The sequence below is a fragment of the Microplitis demolitor genome, chromosome 3 (genome assembly GCF_026212275.2).
Source record: "Microplitis demolitor isolate Queensland-Clemson2020A chromosome 3, iyMicDemo2.1a, whole genome shotgun sequence".
Taxonomy (NCBI): domain Eukaryota; kingdom Metazoa; phylum Arthropoda; class Insecta; order Hymenoptera; family Braconidae; genus Microplitis; species Microplitis demolitor.
Genome location: NC_068547.1, coordinates 9788053 through 9796191, shown reverse-complemented (window position 1 = coordinate 9796191; position 8139 = coordinate 9788053). Strand labels below are relative to the sequence as shown.

At 38.5% G+C, this 8139-nt stretch overlaps 1 pseudogene; it reads left to right on the top strand.

Moving 5' to 3' along the window:
• The first annotated feature begins 4038 nt into the window (after positions 1 to 4038).
• LOC128667494 (uncharacterized) lies at positions 4039 to 8008 on the top strand (annotated as a pseudogene).
• Positions 8009 to 8139: the final 131 nt, after the last annotated feature.

Below are 8139 nucleotides of genomic sequence, written 5' to 3'. Positions count from 1 at the left end.
GTTTAGCTTGCTTTGAAATTCTAAGATGCCCTCATTCGGAGACAAATAGCACTTAAACAGGGTATACTGTTTAGTCTTGGCCCACACGAAACCCTCTCCCTTTCCGATGTCGACAATTTGGATGCTTGGGTTGGTGATCGAAATAGCCGCGGTGCCCGAGGTGTCAGAGATCCATCTAGGGGTGGGTGGATTTGAGTATTGCTCAGAGATGACACAGATATCTGCCGTCTGCTCCAAAATGTGCTGGTGCAGGAGATTTTGTGCGGTCCAGCCTCTTCGTAGGTTACACTGCACTATATTCATCATTTCGAGTTGTCACTTGAGCCCGCTAGCGCTCTCCTGAATACCGTGCAACTTCCAGTGCCTGAGACATGATTGGTTTCACTGTCCTCTTTGCTTAATGCAGCGCACAAAACGCAGTGTGGTGGGTTGTTGCAGATATTTGCTCTGTGATCTTGTACTCCACATTTGTAGCAGAGCTTGCTGCGATCTGGTCCACTGCATGTCCTAGATACATGTCCATATCCTAAGCATTTATAGCATCGGGGGATGTTTTTGCTTAGCCTGATGCGACAATTCATCCAGTCGATCTTGATACGAGCAGTCTCCAAAAGTTTCTAAGCGGTCTTGCAGTCCAGCTCTACGAATACAATGCGCTGCCCTCGCTGATTTAGCTTTGACATGCCTACTGTTTTCACATCCGCAACTATGCCATGGATGCTGGATAATGCATCGCTTACATCCTCTTCCGTGGTAATTTCGTCAGCGTCACGGATCTCGATCGTGACTGTGGGTCTTATACCTTTTACTAGACCGCTGGTTCCAACCGCTGCTTCACAGCTGCAGTGAACTCTGGGCAGTGGCCAGTCTTCTGATCGAGTAGGAAAAGCACATCACCAGCTTTAATCTTTCGAATACTCTTGAAAGCAACGTTGTGATCTTTGGGGTTTACGCTCTGTTTGATACCTCTGAGTAATTCAGCGTATGTTTTTCCCTGCGCCGGCTTGAAGAGCACTGGTTGTTGCGATTAGGCATTAGGTTCTTTCTCCTCTCTGATTTTCGGTGCTCTGGTTCGGCGACAGTGGGAGGCCTTGAGCCGGTTGTAATCAGCTGAGAGCTCGCTGGTTCTTGCATACGGTTGGTGCGAGCTTTCTTCATCTTTCTTGAGATTACCTCCGTGAACTTCCTTTCTTTTAGCAGAGCAATGTTTTCCTCAGGGCCATGGGATGAGCTGGGAGCCGGCCGTTTTTTATTATGGCTTCGTGGTGGTGATTTTTGCACACGCCTGAACTCGGCTACTTGCTCTTCTAGGAGCTGGATTTTGTTCTCCAAAACTTGGCGGTCAGCTGTGGCTTCAGAGGCAAGCTTACGTTGTGCATCTTTCCACATCTTTCTATGGGACAATATTTCATAGAGAAGTGTCGCCGTGTCTTTGACACTTTGTGTTACTTCTGGGGCAACAGTTCTTTTTGCGTGGATAACGCCGAGGGTGTCCTTCAAGAGGTCCTGCAGTTCGCTGAGCTTTGTGTCTTCACATCCAATCGCTGCGTCCCGACTGGTGAGAAAACCACTTAGAGAGAGATTCATACCCTTTCCTAGGGAATTTGATAGCTCATTTTCACTTGTAGTAGTTATTGGAGCAATCGCCAAGTTTAGAACGACTGCTCTATTGGCTGTAGATTGTTCGGGTAACCCGGTGAGCGCCCGCCTGTTCGACGACTCACTGCTGATGGTTTGCAAATCACGGCACTCAGCATTAGCTTTAAGTGCGTGTGCCTGGCGGTATCTAGGAAGCGGCTTTTTTCCGAAGCTAGCTTCTTCTTTTCTCATCATCGTAGTATTAATTCGGGTCACAACCTTTAGGTGTTTATAGAGATTTCCCTTCTCTTCGCACCACTTTTGGTCCGCAGAGGCTATTTTATTTCACCCCTATCCGCTAGACTGACGACCGGTGAGGACTTTCCCCTATCCGCCACCCGGGGACGCGCCCAGTAGGAGTTAGGTTTCTCCCCTGGGAGAAAAATTATATTAGCAAGTGATGAGTGTACCTAGTCGAAATATTAATGGTTTTCACTATGACAAAGAGTTTATTGAACGTCATCAGAATCCTGAATTGCCAGCTGAGGGTACCTTGCATGACAATCAATATGATATGCGGATCTTCCAGCAGCTACAACACTTAAGGAGCTGCATCGATTTCTAGAGATGATATCTTGGTATAGACGATTCTCAGAATTTTTAAGCATCGCCAAGCCACTCGCCAAGTTGTTGCAGAAGAGATACAAATAGAGGTGGGAGAATGAACAACGATATGCATTTGCGAACCTAAAAGAAGCTTTAACGTCAGCACCAGTACTGGCACCACTTGATTACTCTTTACTATTTGTGCTGCTGACAGATGACAGTAACCAAAGGTTGGATGCAGTACTTAACTAACATAGTAACAAGAGCGAGTACGTAATCGCGAATTCCAGTAAAGCTCTGAATAAGCATGAGATAAACTACTTAACCACGGAGAAGGAGTGCCTAGCTGTGGCATGGGTTATGCAAAAAATGCAACATTACTTGAAGGTTTGGTTTGTCTTGGATGGTTATAACTTATAACGGATAATAGCACACAATTTACGAGTAATATATTTGCTAAAACATTATAGGGCATTTGGGTACAACATCTAAGAACATCATTGTACTCTTCGCAATACAACCCAGTGGAGAGCACAAATAGGGTACTTAAAACCATGATTGCATAATTCATCAGTGATACGCAAAGAACCTGGGCTAACAAACGAGACACGATCACATTAACGTACAATACTGCCAAACACGGGATTACACAATTCATCCAGCATGCCTCAACTACGAATGTGAGTTGGATCCTTCAGCCACATTAAGATCAAGACTAAAAGCTTGTGACACAATGGAGAAATCGAATGACATACAATAACGGGTTAATCAACTGCGAGAAGCATACGCATTAGTGTGGATGAACCTGGCGAAGGCATCCACAAAATAGCGTACGTACTATGACAAGCGAAGGAAGTAATGAGCTCCTAAAGTAGGAGACAGTTTCAAAACACAAGTATCCCTTTTCAAACGCAGAAGGTCAGTTTTCAGCTAAACTAGCTCCCAAATATAGTGGTAACTACACTATAATCGAGAGACTGAGCCGGATCATGTTCACCATTGAAGGTGAAGTTGACCACGTTCATCGCAAACTTATTGTAGATTTGAAACATGCTATAGAACAGAGCAACCAAAGGTCGGTAAAATCAGCTTCCGTGAGAAACCAATCACATGACCAGAACAGCCAATTAGGGGCAGCCACTGGGTTGGTGCAGTTATTTCGACGGAAAATCAAGGGAGGCCAATCAGAAACCGCACCAAGATGGAAGGAAAAACGATGCCATGACAGTTCAAAACGTATAAAAAAAGAGGCCAAACGGTATAACAGCCATTCTCGATATACATTTGAACTTGAAAAGAGCTCTCTAACGAAGATGAAACGTAAGACGAGTAGCCCACTTAAGAAGAAGGCCCGGAAGGAGCAAGGATCGTTGTCATCTTCATCGTCTTCATTACCAATCCCGGCAAAACCGTCCATTTTTAAAATGAAGAATGACGGTAAAGATCAACCAGAAGCGTGCCAAGCACAACAGGAATGATTGAAGTGTGCGTTACCACCAAGGATTCTGGAAGGGATCCCAAAAATCAAACGCAGAACAAACCTTGAGAAGGCACAGCGAAAACAAATAAAGGCTAGGGTACATGTTTGCACACAAGCGCACGCGTGTCGTTTTTGATAGATTTATTTCAATGCATATTGCTGTGTTCATAGTGTACATTTTTATGCTGTTTGTAGCTCTTAAGCAATCACGTTATGAATAGTTTAGCTTCACATACTTTTCATGTCTTTTATATTATCAGGATAGATTTGAAGAACCTAAAAGAGCAGAGTCAAGAAAAGCGATACCAGAAATCAATATGCTGGAAGTCGTTCGGCCAACTTTCACAAGGACATGGAGACCAAAAATCACTAAGATGAGCATAGAAGAGAGTGCTAAATTTAGAGCGGCAACATCTCCAAAACCCAGAGGTAAGAAGGAAAATCTTTTAACTCTCAGCAGTGACAGACATGTCAACGAGGTGATTGAAGCAGTGGTGGCTGGGCAAGGGTGCATAGTCCGAGAAGTCGATGAGATCACGAGGAGAACCAGGCGGTGACCAAAATAATGCAGACTAAACGTGGCAGGAAAAAAATATGATCCAAGGGAACCCACTAATAAAGGGGTAAGATGGTCACTGACCTATTGACCTGGTGAAAGAGGTGAAGCGCCCGTTATTAGGCACCAAACCAGCAAGCACCACCCTCTCCGTGGGTTTCGCTTCTAGTACTTCCACCGTTAGCAGTTTTATCTGTTAAAGTTATATAGCTGTGGTTGCAGGAAGCTTATAGGCACGAAAATAATAAGAACAGGTTTTTTAGAAAAATAAAAATATTAAGTATACCAACTGTGAAGTATACCAACGATAAGTCAATTCAACTTTTGAACAAAAAGTTGAGAGCCAGGTGAAGATGAAAAAAGTAAAAATCGAAACTAAACAAATTTTTCGTTATTGTTAATAAATTATTATTTGCATGTTTTTTTGTACAAACCTAATATACTGTTGAAAGACCTTATTGTTTTAGTATTAGAATTATTGAACACATTCTTTTGAATGTTGCAGGTAAATTATTGATTGGGATGACCATTCTTGTTTATTTGATTCCACCTAAGAGCCGTCGCAGCAGAACAAAAAAAATTTCAACTCAAAAAGCAATAGAGACTATTTTTATCTTTGCAAAATAATATAGAAATATATATGGTGCTATAAATAAATGTTGCTTGTTTTGTTATTCAATACTGCATTGGGTTCCAGACTGCAAGTGACATCAAACAGATAACCGCAAAACAGCAAAACGAAACGGTTCAACCGTACCTTATTATTCAAGGATCTATTGATGGCTACACTCTAATTTTATTAGTTATTGATCACAGACTTTATGAATTCAAATGAACAATTAACGCATTTGACTGCTTGTTCAAGCTATACCACGTCTTCCAAGCGAAATTCCCGAACCATATCGGGCCAACACGCAGCACAATCTCATTGCCTAGTAATTTTATTATCTTTAATTATAAAAAATAAAATTTCAAAAAATAAGAAAAAAGATAATGATAAATGGAAAATAATTTCACTACTTATGAAAATGCTCAAAATCGTTCTAACACCTGAAATTACACAGTAAATGTTAAACAATTCAGGAATTTATATAGCAGAACACCACGATCTTTAAATGAATGCTTACTCTGTAGGTTTAACTCCAAAAAGCTATTTTGTAACTTACTATCCAATGATTATATAAAAATAAATCCCCCCCCTCCCTAAAATACAATGGACAATGCGATATGAGAGCAAAAAAGGCTTTTATAAAAGTTTATCTGAAAAATTCAAGAGAATTATATAGACATTACATATAGTTTATCAGAATGTCACCAAAAATCAATGCTGTCTTTTTGGAATACGAATACCGAATTATTTGATACTAAACCCATCATTATTGTAAAAACTTTATCTATTTACAAATTTAATTATTTAATTTCCGGAACTGGGTGTTAGAAGGTCGTGAAATAATAATAGTCAAGTATAAAAAAAAACAATTAATATATTAACAATATCACAGCACAGTAACTTGAACAAAAGTAAATTTAATCCGATTATAAGAATTAAGAATGTATTGAGTTGATCCGATGAGTAGGACATGGATGTGTGTATCACACCACGCCGAGCGTAACAAATGGTATAATTTAAGTAATTATTAATTACTGAACAGATTTATATATGTAATCGATCCGATCAGAAATCGTAGGAATACACTGAGTTGATCGGAGTAATTGAACATGGATGTGTGTATCACACCATGCCGAACGTAACAACTGTTACACAACTTAATTAGTTATTAATTAATTGAACAGAATTTATTTGTAGGTAATTTAAGTGTAGGAACCCGGTGGAAATACCAGTCCGGGCCGAGCGTAGCAGACGTTGATCCGAGCACATGATCACAAAATCAATTGAACAGTCATATTTAATTATAAATTAATTGAGCAATATTGATTAAGTTAAGTATTAATTGTCAATAACAATTATACACAATTGATCCAAGCAGCACTTAGAAAAAACGACGCCGTGGTCAAGCCACGTGTCGTGAACAGGTTAGAATTAATGATGTTGAGCCGATGGCGTCTGAATCAGAACTATCTAATAAATTATATTGGCAAGATGGTTACCTGGTGAATTAAGCACGTTCTGGAAACTTCTTAATCCTTGACAGGGTGAAATAATTTGCGGTGAAAAATGTTTTGTACGTTGAGAAAGGAATTCACTGTTGACAGCGTCGTAGCAGCAAAGAGAAAAACGGTTGCCGGGGGTGAGTTAGCTGCGTCACCGGATGGGCGCTAGCGGCTGAACTCCCATCGGATCGCGGGAAATTCAGATTGGTAATCGATAATTACCAAACAATTATAAATGTCAAAGAAAAAAATTTATTTACTTAAATATCAACATATTATCTTCAATTATTTCTCTGTCACTAAAGAACCCTTGATCAATGTTCGAAAATTCATCAAATTAAGAGATATAGAATTGATCCTGTTGTATAATTGCACTATATTTAAATTCAAATATAGTTGCACTTCCGGTAGATAGAGGTAGCAACTACTGGATCCTCGTGGCTGTAAAATTTAAACTTGGTCATACGCAGTGCGGCGCATGCGCATCTTCGTTTTCCTGCCTCGTGTCGAGTAGACGGCCGCCATTATCTTTCGCTACATACATTCAAGTAAAAACACGTATTTTATTCAATCGTATCTTTTTGTGCTCATCTTCAAGCAATAAATTGAAATAATAATCTAAATAAATTCAGTAATCACCAAGCTCATTAAAAACTTAAGTATTTTTACAATTTTGGGCACCAGAACTCAAAAATAAATTATCTCAAGAACTCAAGAATTCCAGTGATCATCGACCACGTTTCTGAAGAGGTTATTCAAACGGGAGACGTTACAGGTGTCTTTTTATTCATAAATAATTATAACAAGTGCTCAAAGAAATAAAAGACTCAATAGTATAATTAATTAATTATCAATATGCTCAATATTTTGATTAAACTAAAAGTTAATTCGAGTTCGGTAGCCTCTGCAATTACGCTACCACGTGATCAACAAATACATTCACTTCAGTGTGACTTATTACGATCTCATTAAATTAAATTATATCAAGATGATTGAATTCATGTTACTTATTATCATGACATTATTACAATCAACTCAGTGTTCAAATATATTTAAATTAACTATCTCAATTATTTCAAGTAATTACGCGAGCTCAATTCGATAATTGGTATTTAATTGATTACGTATTCATGAGCTCAAATAATTAACAGTATTAATAGCTTAAATCAACGATTTAATTTTGTAACCCAGTGATATTATGTGATGTGACAAATAAAAATGTTGTTACATTTTTTAATATGCGTATTTTTCCAATATTTCAACCATCAACCAGTCCTGACATGTCGTTATTAAATTATTATTTCAACAGATCCTGAATGAATTTATTTGTTCATCTTTTTCAAATGACTTATCGATTCTTAGTAAAGCATTACTTGTTTTCCCTGTGAACACTGAGTTATTTGTAGTCTGTGAGTGAAGGAAGACATTAGGGGTATCATCATCGCATTCGTGAATCTCTATTATCAAAACCTCCGATATTTTTATTTTTAAAATTGTAAAGCTACCATATAATAAAAGCTAGGAAATATATAAAACTTATGATAAAGAGTTAGTTATTATTACAGACCACTTCATAGAATACAAATAAACTTTATCAATAAACACTTACATATAAAAGCTAATAAGAACGAGTTTTTATAAATAGCTAATAGAAATTTTATTGGATAAATTTTAACAGCATTGTAAGAAAACAAAAATTAATGATAGTACATATTGTGATGTTATTTTTCGTATAGGAGTCGAATTAAACTGAGCGTCACAAACACCACCTTATTTAATTATATTTGCGAGTATGGTAACTCAAGAC